Below are 16686 nucleotides of genomic sequence, written 5' to 3' on the forward strand. Positions count from 1 at the left end.
CATCTCACCATGGAGGGGAGCGCCTAATCTGAGCCACTAGACAGGTACTTCTCTCTGTTTAAAACAGCAAGATTTGACTAACACACTCTCACAGTGAAATTGCCAGAATTCGTACGACTTTTCTAAATTTGGCTAATTTGCATGATATCACGCAACTGCACTCGTTGGAATTCCTACGAATTTCACTACAGGCAATGACATTGCTGGACATTGTTTCCATCTGATACGCGGCAATTACTTGCTTCTGTCACACACAACAACTTCATGTTTACACACTCTACTGATTGGTTAAGTTTAGATAAGGGGTTTGGGTAAGGGCATACTATTAATAAGAATGTCCTTAACACCTCGTGCATGGAACTCACACTTACATCTGCATCACACATCCGTGAATTTGCACGTGATGAAGTTGTACGAGTTTATGCAAACATAATCATGGGATATCACACGAAATAGCCACCTCGTAAATTACGTACGACTTTTCATGAGATCGGGTTGGATTTGACTGAAGAAGGACTGTATACTCTGTTATGTGAAGTTGAAGCTATTTTAAACAATCGCCCAATAACTAGTCTCTAATGACCCAGAGCCTCTCACTCCAAACCTCATTCTACTTTTTACATTTCAACCCACCTTTTCAGATGGATTATTTGGTAAAACAGACTTGTACATAAGGCGGTGCTGGAAACAGGTCCAATACATAGTTGATATATTTTGGAAATGCTGGATTCATGAATTTTTGCCTCTAATACAAGAAAGACAAAAATGGAACAAGAAGACAAAGAACTTTGCAGTTGGTGAAGTGGTATTGATTGTAGATTACACTGCCCCATGTGGATCTTAGATCCTTGGAAGAATTCAGGAAGTCATGCCTGATTGTAAAGGGTTGATTCGAACTGTCAAGGTAAAAACACAGACCAACATCAGAGAGACCTGTTACCAAAATGTGTCTACTGCTAGAAAATCCTCATCCCTCCAACATCAATACAAAGAGCTGAGTATTGAATTAAAATGTATATTTTGATTTATACAGAGGATATACTGTAGACTCCTTTTTGAAAAACTTTTGTAATTGTTTTAGTTATAATCCAAATACAATTAGGGGCCGGTTGCATAGGAGCCACCCCCGAATCTATGCCCCTGCCCTCAGCAGACCCAAGAAGTGACTAAAAGCAGGCAATTTACTGAAGTATAGTCACTGCATAAATTACTGAATTAATGCGGAGTTCATCTTTTGGCTTTCATAATATTCTTTTGAGTGCTTAAATATGAGGTGGTAAAACAGACAATAAATATCGTCGTGTTAAACAGTTGGCAAATTAAACTGTTCTGCTCTGAAGACCACAGGGGCGTTAATCGCCAGTTTCATCACGATACGATCTTTTATCGATTGTCTAAGTCAATTCAGTGGCTTGCGATATTACGATACAATGTGCCTATTTTACACAATCAATTATATTTATCTCATAAATGCAACCAAAATATAATTAGAAAATGTTATTGAGTTCTCTGAAAACTGCAAATCCAGTATACAAATTGGGACATCCACAACAAAATAAGGAAGGCTGCTTCAGTTTTTGAATAATAATAATAATAATAATAATAATAGGCCCTAATAATAGCAGAAAAAAATGATACAAAAAAAACGTCACATACATGACCATTGCCTTGTGGAATGAGATAAACACAACATAGGCAGTTTGTCTTCTCTACAACAGTCAAGCAAGTTTTTAAATCCAACAGGAGAGTATGCGCTATCTGTGTTTTTTTTTTTTTTTGGCTACAACTTCCACAGTTGTAGCCTATTGAAAAATTATGTTACGGTTTACTGTGAAAAATGTTAGTGTTCATGTTTATATGAAGATGTGAAAAGTCTTGTAATTGATACTGGTGCAGGGCAGGTAATAGCAGCAATAATTTGGGGGAAAGACAAGAAACGCTGCGTTTTTGCCTCTAGGTGACAGTATTTTGTGGCTGCTGCGACTTTGGATACGTTGTATCTTCCTCAGACTCTTAAACATCAGCGGGAAGATACAATTTGCATAAACGCTTGTTCGCACCAATGGGTTCGCTGAGGGGGCGGGGCTAGCGGGTGGAGCACCGGGAGGAGCGCAGTCAATGCGCCAGTGACTGCTGCTCAGTGAATAACAAGCGCAGAGATTACACAAAATCCGTCCGTTTCTTACGATTGTTTTCACAATTTACCACCATCGCAAGTGCTTTACTCCACGTGCATCCTAACGAGAGTGATCTTGTGCGCGAGCTATGCTGATGTAGAATAATAAGAAATATTCCCCCCCCATCTTTTCTTTGGATTACACAAAAGGAGGCACGGGCACTCATCGTAGTATCCTTCTGTTCGGTAAGTCTCTGTTGCAATCTTCGCTCCCAAACTGCATTTAACGTGAATTATTGATAGTGTTAGGATATCACTGGAAAAAGATGAAGTGGCTGGAGATTGCTTATCCATAGATATCTGATATCTGGTTTTATCGTGTCCATTTCTTTAATGGAACATGCATATGTTGATCAACTAACAAATAATTGAGTTATTCTATTGAAAATCCTTGGCATTATGATATGAGACATGAAGAAAGCACTAACTGGTGCATCAAGACTTGCTTTATTAAAGCTGACTACACAACACAAGCTTGTCAGAATCGTTTTAAAAACGTAGTAGCCTAACACATCACTCTTTAGATGAATGTTATTGATCCATAATGTTTAGGCCTTACAGTATTAGGAGTTTGTTAGTGTCTTCACTGAAATATGGTATATACTAGAGTGAAACAGAACAAATGCTTTTTGTGTATCATTATCAGCATCGAATTAGTCGAATAGAGAAATAAGTCTGTTGTGTTAAAATCATTATATATATATGTATGTGTGTGTGTGTGTGTGTGTATATATAATCTGTAAACTTGAAGATTTAATATATACACTGCCTGGCCAAAAAAAAAAAAAAAAAATGTACATACTCTAATATTTAGTTGGACAGCCTTTAGATTTGATTACTTCGTGCATTTTTACGCAACGTCACAATATTTATTTCCATCCAGAGTTGCATTCATATTTGGCTGAGATCTTGTATTGATGATGGGAGAGTCGAACCACTCAGTAAAGTCTTCTCCAGCATATCCCAAAGACTTTCAATGAGGTAAAAGTCAGGACTCTGTGGTGGCCAATTCATGTGTGGAAATGATTCCTCCCTGAACCACTCTTTCACAATCTGAGCCAGATGAATCTTGGCATTGTCGTCCTGGAATATGCCCGTGCCATCAGGGAAGAAAAAAATCTATTGATGGGATAACATGGTCATTCAGTTCATTCAGGTAGTCAGCTGACTTCATTTGATTGCTGCATAACATTGCTGAGCCTTGACCTGACCAACTGAATCAATCCCAGATCATAACACTGCCTTCAGAGTCGTGTACAGTTGGCACTATTCATAACGGGTGCACCGCTTCATGCGCTACCCTTCTTACCCTGATGCGTCCATCACTTTGGTATAGGGTAAATCTGGACCGACATTACCCTGTTCCATTGCTCCACAGTCCAATCTTTATGCTCCCTGGCAAATTAAATGAGTTTTTTACGATTAGCCTCACTAACAGGTGTCTTTCTTGTGGCAAAACAGCTGTTTAGTCCTGATCCTGTAAGATCTGATCACATTGTGGGTGGGGAAATACCCATAACTTATAAATACTTGAACTATTAAACATATCTGTGAGTTCTACTGTCAATTTGTTATGATGTGACTTTACCAAGCGCTTTAGTGATCTCTGATCACGATCACTCAAGATTTTTTTCCGACCACATTTCTTCCACAAAGCTGACAGTTAATGTGTTGGACAGTTCTTAACCTGTTTCCAGTGATTTCAGCAATATCCTTAGTTATTTTCTTTGCTTGATGCAGACCAATAATTTTCCCTTTCTGAAACAAACACGACATCTTTGACGACATCTTTTCCACAATCACGGGATACGTATTCCGACATGGTTGTTTAAGAAATGAGGAGCTACACACTGCATCAGATAGGGTTAAAAGAATTTTTGCAGCTGAAACATATTAATCACTGCAATAATGATCCAATCATAGGCTCTTAAGTATCTGCTTATTTCAATCCGACTGGTGACTTTTTTTGACCAGGCAATGTATATGTATGTTTGTGTGTGTGTGTGTGTGTGTGTGTGTATATAATATATATATATATATATATATATATATATATATATATATATATATATATTATCATTGTTATGGTAGTAATATATTAATTGAAACTGATCACATAAAATTCTTATATTTTATCTTAATATTCACATCTAGTTAAGTCTAGGTACAGTTATTGGGCTGGTGTGAAATTAATTTACACTTAAATCTGTGTGCAACCTTTCTGTGATGCACCGTTTAATCACCTGCCACACTGACTGTTTGTGTTGGACTGGATTCTGGATGTCCATAACAACTGAATAGTATTTTTTGGACTGTCCAGACTGGTCATACCATCTGTTCTTGTATCTGTGGTGTGTCTGCATTGTTATCCAGATGGACACAGCAGCTGAAATGACAATAGTATAGGGGCAAAGGGCAGTCTGGCGGCTGCCAGCTAAGCTATGGCACTGAAGAAGGATGTAATTTCCTTTGTAATAGTCAGGGTGTGACTTCTAAACAATGGACTACAATGCTAATCCATACAAACACTGCTTGAAAAGCCCTTTCCAGTTTTTGCTGAGCCATTCTTTAATTGAAATGTGTAAACTTGTCTTTTTCGGAAACTATGCATGTAGTAATTCCAGTGTAGAGGGATTTGTGTCTTTCTGTTTCTGTTCATTTAAGAATTACAAATATAAAACATTCTTTATACCTTGAGGCCATTTCACAAATGTTCAGATGTTGATCATGGGTAATAAAAATGCTTCTTGTGTGACATTAGAGGATATATAGTGCGAACGATTATTTTTAAAGTTGTGACAAAGGCCTAGATATACACTCATGAAGCATTAAGGAAATTACCGGTAAGCCAGACATGGCCTTTCTATCAACACTCTATTAATGTGTTGACTTTAATAGAGGTGTCTAAAGAGCCATAAAAATAAGAAGGTGCATAAATCAAACCTGTTTTCCTTCATGCTACTTTCCAAATATAATCTTTGATGTGTGACTTTTGTATAACAAACATCTCTCTTCAGTTTCATTCTTGGAAATTTGTGAATCGAAGTTCAAATCACAGTTTTGCATCATTTTGTCATATATTTTGTCATTCATTTTTTAACTGAACCTCTCAACTCATACAGGATATTGTGACACTTACAAAAAGTACAATGCTATTACTGGTTTTTTTTTGGACATGATAACCTGGCAATAATATGCTTGACAACACACAAAAAAGTGCTCTTTGTCTGTACTTTATTCAGTCGTGAATGGTGGTTACACTTGCTTGAAATTAGTTTCTTAACTTAAACTTGCTATGTAATCTCAACACTTTGTGTAGAAAGAACCTAGTTGAATTGGGTAAACCCAACAAAATTAGATGCTGGGTTTCCATCCCCATATTTTTAAGCACATTTTAGGATATTGCATAAAATCTGCCGGACGGAAACACCAAGATGCGAATAAGATCTCTAAAATGTGCATAAAAGCTTCTCGCTTGAGGTGGATACATTTTTTATCCGATAAGAAGAAATGTGCATAAACTATGATGGAAACACATATACCAAATAAACTCAAATGGAATTTATTAGGAATAAAATATGCACATAAAAAAAGTAATGTAACTGAGTAATTCATTCATAACTGGACTAACAAAAGGGCCAATCATTTTATCTGAAATGTTGCTCTGGTCATCCTGAAATAACGGTGTCCCGAAAATCTGAAGCCTGCAAAGTGTTTGCAGAGCAAAAATGTCGAATGCAAACATAAACGGTGACAAAGAGCAGGTTTATTGACACTTTTTGAATGGTAACCCCCAAAACACCAACAAAACAGAAACTCTTCTAAATCTCAACATAACAAAACATTAAATACCAACAAGTATCCCCCTTTATATTCATCTAGCAAAAAAAAAACCACAAAATATCACTTTTTTTGGAGGGAAATTGAAATCCTCTGCCCAATTTCATCAATGCTATATTAACGCCACAAAAAGTATGCATGTTTTCCCAATTCAAATGGATTAAGTAAACTTCCATTTTACAAGTTTAAATGGCTAGAACACAGTGAAAACAAGTTTGGACTAAATGCTCTAGAATTGTGTTGCTTTTGTTCATTTTAACTAAGTAAATGTAATGGTAAAACCAGGGTATTCTCTGAAGTAACTTGGAGTACCATGTAATTACAATAATTCAGTACCACTGTATTACCATCTGACCACTTTGAAAATATTCAAAAGCACTTTTAACTGACAAAATACCTCTTTCAGTTTGCTGTGAAAATCAAAGTAGTTTCACTCAGTTTCTAAGGGTTAGCCTTACACACCATGCACACATTTGAGTGCTTGTTTGTTCACCTCACATTAGATTCTGCATGAAGAATATCTTATAAAGTGCACTTATACATGACAGTTTACATTATGCATAACCACACTTTAAATGGACTTTACAGTAAAATCCCAAGTGACAGATTGATACAGCACTTTCCTCTCTGTGGAAACGTATTGTAAAAGTATTATTTAAAAGTAATAAATGTATTGAGTAGTGGTCGGCCGATATTTCGCCGGCGCTGATAAATTGGCAGATATTCCGAATTTTTTAATTATCGTCATTAGCCGATACATTTTCCCCTTTGGCTGATTTGTTTTTTGAGGGCTGCTTGCATGTGAAGTGACTGAGACATGTTAAGTTCCATCGTTTTACTACAGTAATAGACAAACTTGTGTACATCACTGTGTCATTTAAACAGTCTGCATATCAGAGCGGCAGACGCATTTGAGCTCATTATGTTAAAGTGCTCAACTGTTTCTTCTCCCTCTCTATCCTCAACAGTTCCCTGCAACTTTTAACTATCTTGTCTAATGATTAAAAGGCAAATCTCAATAAAAATAATTTTCTATGTGGATTGTGGACTGGTTTTGCACCGATATGAGTATGACTATGCAAAAGTACTCAGAAGGCTGCTTTCTTTAACAAATATGTTTTTCAAAGAATATTTGACATTATTATACATTGTCAACAAATTCTAGAAATGAACACTCAGAAAATAAAGAATAAATGAAAATACAATAAATAGCTTAATAAACATCAGTACTGTATGTTCAGTATCAGTCAGATGCTGACCATTTAAATAAAGAATAAATTACAATTATAGATAAATAAAAATCAGTACTGTTTAGTATCAGTCAAATGCTGACTATTTTAATACTGTCAGTCAATTAGGGGCAGGTTTATAAAACAAGAAGCATTTACATCTGTCGAATGAAGAGATAAGCAGCGGCAGCTGTGTTACACCGTATTCTGCTATTCAAGTTCAAGGGAAACTTTCAACAGTGGAAAACCAGACTTTTAAATGTAAAATTTTGTAAATGCAACGACTAGAATTGTTCGGTCAATGTGAATCCTGAACAAAACAGTTTGGTGAATACATGTTTACACATTAGCTTCCACTCAATTTACAAGGTATAAAAGTAGCTACATGGTTAGCTAGTTAGCTATAAGCTCGTTTTCATGGAGAGTAAAAGATGGACTTTGTTTATTTACTTTCCAACATTGCATCTCACCAACTAGGTAACAACATAGCATGAAATCAACACTCAACAAACACAATCCACCACTGCACAGTTGTCTGCTGAGCAGCAAAAAACTCAATCTGCTAGGTTACTGACTGCACTAACAAACTATAGCTGGCTAACATAGCAAAAAGATGTGATAAACATGACATGAGTGACATGGTTGTCAGGGACAGGGTTGATGTTATATCAGTTATCTTGAAAAGGAAAAATGATGGGGTCATTGTTTAACTTTCCAGTATGTATTTCACAAACTAGTTGGCAACTTACTGTGAAGACACCACTTATCTCTGCACTCTCTGCAGAACCACCATCAGCTCAGCTCTGTAAATGTCTGAGCGCACTCTGCTGGACAAACTACATTATGACACCAATTTATAAATCACCCCAAGCATTGTTTTGTGCATTATATATTCTGAAAAAAAAAGTCTTAATATCTGCTCATACTGTGGAACACTCATAAATCTTCCTCTAAAGCACATACAGTCTCTCCTTAACAGTTCCCTGTAACATTTCTAATGATAAAAGTCCAATATCAATAAAACTTCTATTATATAATGTCTGCAAATATGTAGATATCTAATTTAAAAAGATGTAATTCATGAACCTCATGAAAATCCAGCATTTTCTTCCCGTCGAGCATTCATCTAAAATCTTCCTCTGAAGCGTGTATTCCATCAGTCAGAATCAAAAACTTCAGTATCAGGATAAAAATTTCCTCTCATTCACAAATCATGACGGTCACTCCGTGACAGCAGGTGATCCAGGCAGCTTAAACTGTCAGCAGAAGATTGCTGCTCTCGCTGGATCCGCACGATCGTGTGAGTGCAACTTCAAAATAAAAGCGCTTCACTTGTAAATGTCTTATTCTCTATGCACTGTATGTGCAATTAGTTTGATTCTGTATTTTTTTAGAAAAAGCGATTGCTAATGTGGCCATGCCATCTGTGGCTGCTGGACTACTGTTTGTACTGTTATTTTCATCTTCCTAATGTTGTAACAATTTATTTATGTACAAATATATTTCTAAAATTTGATGACTAAACGGAAATCAGAAGAAACTGCTATCTATCATTTAAAATACAATGTCATTTTTTTTATTCTTTTTTACAAAGTTAAAGTTTTGTGTGAAATTGAGTAAATATAATGCTAAAAAATACTTGATTAATTTTTTTAGCAATTTTATGTTTATGTTCTTTACTATATTAAATTGTGTGATATATCAACATATCGGCCACCCTGCTTTCTCTATCAGCATCGATCATTAAAAAACATATATGTGTCACGATTCCCTTGTTGTCTGCCCTGGGTTTCACTTGTCAATGTTAAATGTACTACACTTCCCAGAATCCACCTGCCATCACCACTGCCATTTTGTTCATTGTTCTCACCTGTGTCTAATTCAGTCATCACTCCCTGCTTATTTAAGCCCTGCTTTTTGTTCACTCCTTGTCGTTCGTTGAATGTTGATGTTCGCTCCCATGCCCGTGTTTCCAGTATTCCAGCGTTTTTGTGTTTGTTTAATAAATAAAGAAGCCTGCATTTAGATCCTCTCTCCTCGCTGCCTCATTCCTAACAGAACGAACAACCAACTATGGATCTAGCAGGGTTCCTCATGGAGCTGACACAGGCGGACTTGACTGTCCGGGAGTTCTCCTACTTTTTCACCAACGTGGCCAGTTGCACCGGCTGGGATGACCACACTCTGAAGGTGGCGTTCCGGTTCGGTGTTCCCAAACACCGGTGGTGGGAACTCCCGGAGACCGGAGACTGCACCTGGTGGGAGTACGTGGGACTCATCTTGGAGGAGTTCGCTGCCGGGGAACCACCTCTCCAGATCCCAGCTCCCGCCTCTGGGCTTTCCTCTCCAGCCACGGTGAGTGAGCCAACCCCCACGCCTGCCGTGGTCAACGAACCAGCGCTGCTAACTTCATCCGCCCGGAGGAGGAGGAGAAGAAAGGCCTCTGCTCTCCAGCCTCCGCTAACCACGGCCAACCAGCCAATGCCTGCAGCCTCCCGAGCTTTCCAGAGCTCCGCCTCCCAAGCTTTCCAGAGCTCCGCCTTCCGAGCCTCCCGAGCTTTCCAGAGCTCCGCCTCCCGAGCTTTCCAGAGCTCTGCCTTCCGAGCCTCCCGAGCTTTCCAGAGCTTTGCCTCCCGAGCTTTCTACGGCTCCTCTCCCAGAGACTCCCGACCCTCCTGCGGCTCCGCCCCCAGAGCCTCCTGCGGCTCCGCCTCTCGAGCCTCCCAGGGCTCCGCCTCTCAAGCCTCTCGAGCCTTCCAGGGCTCCGCCTCTCGAGCCTTCCAGGGCTTCGCTTCTGGAGCGTCCTACGGTGCCACCTCCGTCGGCTCCGCTTCCAGAGCCTTCCTGGTCTCCGCCTCTAGAGCCTCCTATGGCGCCTACTTCCACGCCTCCGCCTGCAATGGCTTCACCTCCCACGGTTCGACCTCCTGAACCTGTCCTTGCCCTGTGGCCGCCTTCCAGGCCTCCTGAACCTGTCCTTGACCTGTGGCCAGCTCCCAGGCCTCCTGACCCTGTTCTTGCCCGGTGGCCAGCTCCCAGACCACCTGACCCTGTTCCCGTCCTGTGGCCTCGTCCCAGGTTCCCCAAACCTGTCCTTGCCCTGTGGCCAGCTCCCAGGCCTCCTGAACCTATCCTTGCCCGGTGGCCAGCTCCCAGACCACCTGAACCTGTCCTTACCCTTTGTGCCTCCTTGGACTTCCTGTCTGCCCCCTGTGCCTCCTTGGACTGCCTGTCTGCTCCCTGTGCCTCCTTGGACTGCCTGTCTGCCCTTTGTGCCCCTTGTGCTCCTCTGGTCTGTCTGTTTGGGGGCACAGAGACAGCCAATGCAGTGGTGTCTGAGGGATATTCTATGAAAATATTACAATATTTTATAGAGTTTATCAACTGAGTGCAGTTGGATATGAATGTTATAAGATGATCTGTTCATTTTGAATCATAATGAAGGTGTAGCCTAATATATATATATATATATATATATATATATATATATATATATATATATATACATTACATTTGTTTTCATATTCCTGTACATACAGATATCCAATTATGGGGGCATAGAAGCCCTTGTGACTGAGGAATGATACTGTATGGGGGTTCAGGGGTATCTCCAGAGAGAAACTTTAGAAAATGTTAAAGTCTGAATGGACCATTTTTCTATTTTCATTAAAGTGAGAAAGACTAAGCTATGAACTTGTAATTTTTTTGTCATTCATCCTTTCAGAGATGATGAAATCTGAATAATTTCACAAAATTAGAACGGAAATCTATTTGTTTATTATTAAAGGCTTGGAACATGCTGATTAATAAAACTAAATAAGGCGCTCTGGAAACACGCACCTCTTGTTTACTCGCATGTGGGGGAAAAAGGATGTGGGTGCGGCCTGGGGCAGGGCATCAGTGAAGCGTGTTTCAGTTCTAGAGAAAAATATTCAAGAATACGCAGAAAGATCAGATATGATGCGCTTCACTGTTGTTTTGTCGCACTGCTCACTAGAGATGATGAGATGGTGTAACCATCGTCATGATATCTTGCAGTCAAGATGGAATCAATCTGGGTTCCGGATCTGTAATGCGGTGACCTGTGTAGCGGGAGTAATAGCAAATTCATACAGTCTGAGGTTGCGTTTCCACTGACAAGGAAGAAATCTGCACAAAGCCACCCCCAACGCTAGGGAACCGCTTGCCCTGCGCTGCTGTGAATTTTACAATCCACCTCGCGAGCTTGACACTCGGCTTCCATAGGAAGGAATTGAAAGCGCTCGCTCACATTCGTTCACTAGTGCCAGTGGAGACATACGATAAGAAAGCCAAACTGCTAGTGTTTTTAGCAACATGCATGTCTAGATGTAGAACACAGGCTAAATATAAAAAATTACTTAAAAGCTTATCATCAATATCATGGAGTTTTTTTATCGCAATTAATATTGATATCGTTTTATTGCCCAGCCCTAATTGAGGCAAAAAGGTCTAAATTTGTAGGGCTTCATTCTTGTATGGAATGCTCACTTTTCAAGATCCAATCAGTTCCTGTTGCATAATGTCAAGTCCTGCCTTACACACACACACACACACACACACACACACATATATATATATATATATTATTTTATTTTTTTGTGTGTATTTGTGCACTACAGTATATCCTCCTTCACTCTGAATTATGTAACATTATAGATGTAAAATAGGTGACGAATGTCATTTCATGTTCATCTTAACCACTATGGTTCTATCAGCACAGCTGTTTATGGAAAGTTATCAGTTGTGTAATAACTAGGTCAAGACAGAATGTGTGGACATTTTCTGTCTTTATTTTTGGGGAAATCTGTGGAATGGATGGATTCAATTTGGTAAAATTTGTTAAACGGAGAGCACTACACTCAATATTGATTGCTGAAATCATTATCCAATTAGCCAAAACACTTAGGCTAATTTAATTGAGCTTTTCCGTGGAGTTCTGTGTACACTGATTCCGTCTTTCTTTTATGCAGTTATCTAAAAAGCAAGAAAATGGTGCTGGAGTGTTTAGGCAGGGGTTACAGGATGGGTGAAGGAAGGGGGTGGAATTGAGTGGTAACATGGTAAGAATAGAACAGCTTTTTCAGTCATAAAAAGAGCTGCAGCAGATGCTTTACATAAGCTTATGATCTGTGTATGAGTATGTCTGTGTGTTTCTGTTAGAGAAACAGAATGAGAGGGTGAGGGAACCAGAGATAGAGAAAATGAAGATCATGCGTTAAATTAGAATTTGGAAGGTGAGGGAACACTTGACCTAAAATGCTTACGGAGGGTTGGCAGCTTACCTCAAAACAGCTCCCAGAGCGGTGCCTAGGAAGAGCTTTGGACAGAGTAACTCCTTTCTCTACTTGCCAAATAATCAGCAGACTGTCTTTTCAGGATATGTTTTCTTTAAGTAATAATATTGAGAAATGCTCCAACAACTGGGCAAATCATTCTCTGTGGCTTTGGAGCTTTGGCTACAGTTCTGGGCTGTGGCACTGTTTCTCTTACCTGTGGCACTGCTGCTGTTCTGGGCTGTGGCACTGCTGCTCTGACCTGTGGCACTGTTGATGTTCTGGGCTGTGGCACTGCTGCTCTGACCTGTGGCACTGTTGATGTTTTGGGCTGTGGCACTGCTGCTCTGACCTGTGGCACTGTTGATGTTCTGGGCTGTGGCACTGATGCTCTGACCTGTGGCACTGTTGACGTTCTGGGCTGTGGCACTGATGCTCTGACCTGTGGCACTGTTGACGTTCTGGGCTGTGGCACTGATGCTCTGACCTGTGGCACTGTTGATGTTCTGGGCTGTGGCACTGATGCTCTGACCTGTGGCACTGTTGATGTTCTGGGCTGTGGCACTGATGCTCTGACCTGTGGCACTGTTGATGTTCTGGGCTGTGGCACTGCTGCTCTGACCAGTGGCACTGTCCCGACTCTTGCTTATCTTTAAAAAAAAAATAAAAATACAAATGCAGTACTGGCCTTTACTGTATCTTTGGTATATCTCTTAAAAAATGTTTACATGATTTTTATAAATTTATTTAATAACTATATATTATTATAAATAAATTGCACTGTTATTGTATATTACAAATCATGACGAAATACCCTTAAAAATAATCAGTCAGCAAATTCCACTTGGCTCCTCTTATGTCCATATCTTTAAAATACAGTAAGTTCAAGATCAATTAGTTGTTCTAAATTAGCTAGTGTGGTATTATACTGTTTGCAAGTTAAAGACAGGATTATCATGTTTATTATTAAAAGGTTCTGTTCAACTGTCTGAATTAAATTCACTAGCTTATGTAGGCTACAGCAATGGGCTTAATCACCAAGACACAAGCTAATGTTATGCCATGCAAACAAACTAGCTAGCTAGCTCCATTTGAACATAATTTGATAAACAAACTTGGACATTATTAGGGGTTAAATTGTACACAAGATTATCACATGTATTATAAAATGTTTGGTTAGGTGGACAATAAACTTACCTCGCATGCTCTGTTAAAATAAACCGTGTAGTGAATTTGTGTGTTCGTGTATGCATGCTATGCCTCTCGCCTTCATTGATGCTCGTGTTTCACACTGACCTTTCTCAACTATTACTGGTGGGCAATGACTTGGACATCCTCTAACGAAGCTGAAACATGATTGGGTCTTAAATTGACAGCGACGCAAACATGGTTCAGGCTTCAAGTAAAACTTAGCAAAGATGGGCGGTCAAATCATGTTCTATTTACATTTACATTTATGCATTTGGCAGACGCTTTTATCCAAAGCGACTTACAGTGCAATTATTACAGGGACAATCCCCCTGGAACAACCTGGAGTTAATTGCCTTGCTCAAGGACACAATGGTGGTGGCTGTGGGGTTAGAACCAACGACCATCTGATTAACAGCCCTGCGTTTTAGCCACTACGACACCACCACTCCAGTTAGTTTTTCCCCTCCTCTGACCTAGAGAGTGCCGGAACGCCGTTCCGGTCCGTTCCACTCCAATTTAACCCCTGACGAAGATGTATAAAGTTCTAGTTATGGCTTGGAGAGCTCCCCTGTGTGGCACAACTTCAAAGTCAGGGAAACAGTAATCACAAAATAAAATGAAATTTCCCCACTGATTGCAGTTTCTCAGACACACTTCAGAAATAAAGTAGCATCTCCTGTCTTCTGGAGATGCTACTTTAATGTAGGGCTTCTTTGTTCTTCGTAGCATCCACATTCATCATCGACAGCCTGAAACCATAGGGTTTCTGCACAGCTTGATTTTTAGCAGATGCATTGCTGTTCAGCCTTTGATTCTGTTCAAAACACTGAAGATAGAATCAAAACACTTTTCACACACACAAACAGTTAAGTTCATATTCATGCTGTTACTCTGCAGTGTTCTTGGATAAAAATCTTAAGGGGCCATTCACACTGAACAAGTTTTCATGTCCGTCTGCAGTTTTATTTTAAAAGTTCTATGTTTTGTAGGCCCAGATTTTCTCGTCAACACATGTCCATGCCATTGACTGTTCTGATGAGTATCACAAAGATGCCCATGCATCGAAAAAAAGAGTATACTTTGAAACAGGCAACAGGGTCTACTGGGCATGATCCGAGTGCAGAAAAATGGAGTGTACATGAGACCTTAGGCTACTTATATGTGTCTCTATGCATTAAGCTGTGAGAGGAGAAAGTGTGTTAGCATCAAAAGCAGCTTTAAGAAATCAAGATCACAGCAAAATATTGCACACACCTTAGATTTCACTTCATGCTCGCCACAAATACATGTCTAAAAAGGTTTTAGCTATCACATGTCTGTGACTGGGTTAAAGATGGAAGTGGTTTGTGCTTCTACAACCCTCAATGACAAGACTCATGCCGAAAGCTAACATAGACAATTATTGGAGGGTGTGGAAGCATTTATCTCTTTGCCTATCCTGACATTCCCCAGTTTCCATTCCTCCCCTTTTTTAAACATCTGTCTGAAGCCTACAGCTGTTGAGCAGATGTTGCAGCTCCTTTCATCTGTGAAAGAGGATCCCACTGGAATGGGTTGAAGGAGGAAGAGTTGGAGGAAACAAGTTTGTAGGATGAATATTATTAAGACCGTAAGCCAATCTCCCAGTTGTAGCGAAGGCTGTAATGCTCTACTGTTTCAGTAAAAGCCTTCAGGTTTAGAGCATATTTACTCGAATAAAGTTACAGAATATGTTTTTCTTTAGCTTTAACCACTGCCACCAACTACTTTCAATTGCGCAAAGGATTGGATGTTTGCTCATTGGACTAAAAGAAACCTTGTTTTGCCTCTTTGTAAAAAGTGGCAACCTGCAATTGTTACTATTAATCTGAAGTGTGTAACATTTTTGATGTTAAAATAGTTTCTCCTATCCCAACATAAGAAGCAAAGACAACTGTAAGTAAGTCATGTTAAGGTTGATTTCCTCGAAAACTGTAAACACTGTGCCTCTGTGGTGTTATAAAAAATATTGCTCTGTTTATTTCGCCGTTCCAACATTCGACAGAGCAACATTGACTTGAGATTTTGGGGCAGGATTATAAGCTTGTTTGATCAATAACAGAAGGGGGGGAGAGTATTTGGACAGCTGTTTGAAAACAATGTTTATTTTTGCAGTTCCTAGCTGGTGATGCTAGTGGTGCAGAAGTTACACATTTTAGCGTTAGGTTTCTATTTTACTTGATCTAACCCTTAAAATTGTATTTAGTAGGTGTAGCCTATTGTAGTCAGGTTGACAGTAAATCATAAAGCTGAACTATTTAATAAAAAAAATCGAATTGCAATTATTTGGAAAAATATTGTGATTTGAACTACGATGTGATTATTAACATCAATAGAAATACTGTTCAAGAAAGGGTTTTCAGACTGAAGTCCTCTGAAAAAAGTCTTCTTGGGGCAGCTGTGGCTCTGGCGGTAGAATGGGTTGTCCACTAATTGAAGGGTTGGTGGTTCAATTCCTGGCCCATATGACTCCACATGCCGAAGTGTCCTTGGGCAAGACATTGAACCCCAATTTGCTCCCAATGGCAGGCTAGTGCCTTGCATGGCAGATCTGCTGTCATTGTTGTGTGAATATGTGTGTGAATGGGTGAATGAGACGCAGTGTAAAGCGCTTTGAATACCGCTAAGGTTAAAAAGGCGCTATATAAGTGCAGACTAGAGGTCGACCGATTAATCGGCCGATTTTTGGCATTTTTTACATAATCGGCATCGGCCAATATCCACGCATATCAAGCCGATTATTAGGCAGGCGCATCTGTGGGCAGCCTAGTGTTGTTGTGGAACACGTGTTAGACGCACGCTGCCCCTAGAGTCATTTTCCAGCAGAGTGAACAGACCTCATCCAGTGCCAAAGTAAGGAGCTAAGTTCCTTGGAGAAAACAGTAAGGGTTAAATTTGTATAACTTCTTTAGATTTAATTAAAAACTTTTGATATGTT

General features: G+C 39.7%; 1 protein-coding gene across 1 annotated transcript in view; it reads left to right on the forward strand.

The window, feature by feature from the left end:
* Positions 1-2146: 2146 nt before the first annotated feature.
* Positions 2147-16686, forward strand: part of LOC127629809 (numb-like protein) — an 83466-nt gene continuing 68926 nt past the window's right edge. The window contains exon 1 of the mRNA XM_052107062.1: positions 2147-2362. The gene's annotated coding sequence lies outside the window, so the exon portion shown is untranslated. The remainder of the gene's footprint in view (positions 2363-16686) is intronic.

The sequence above is a fragment of the Xyrauchen texanus genome, chromosome 36 (genome assembly GCF_025860055.1).
Source record: "Xyrauchen texanus isolate HMW12.3.18 chromosome 36, RBS_HiC_50CHRs, whole genome shotgun sequence".
Classification (NCBI taxonomy): Eukaryota; Metazoa; Chordata; class Actinopteri; order Cypriniformes; family Catostomidae; genus Xyrauchen; species Xyrauchen texanus.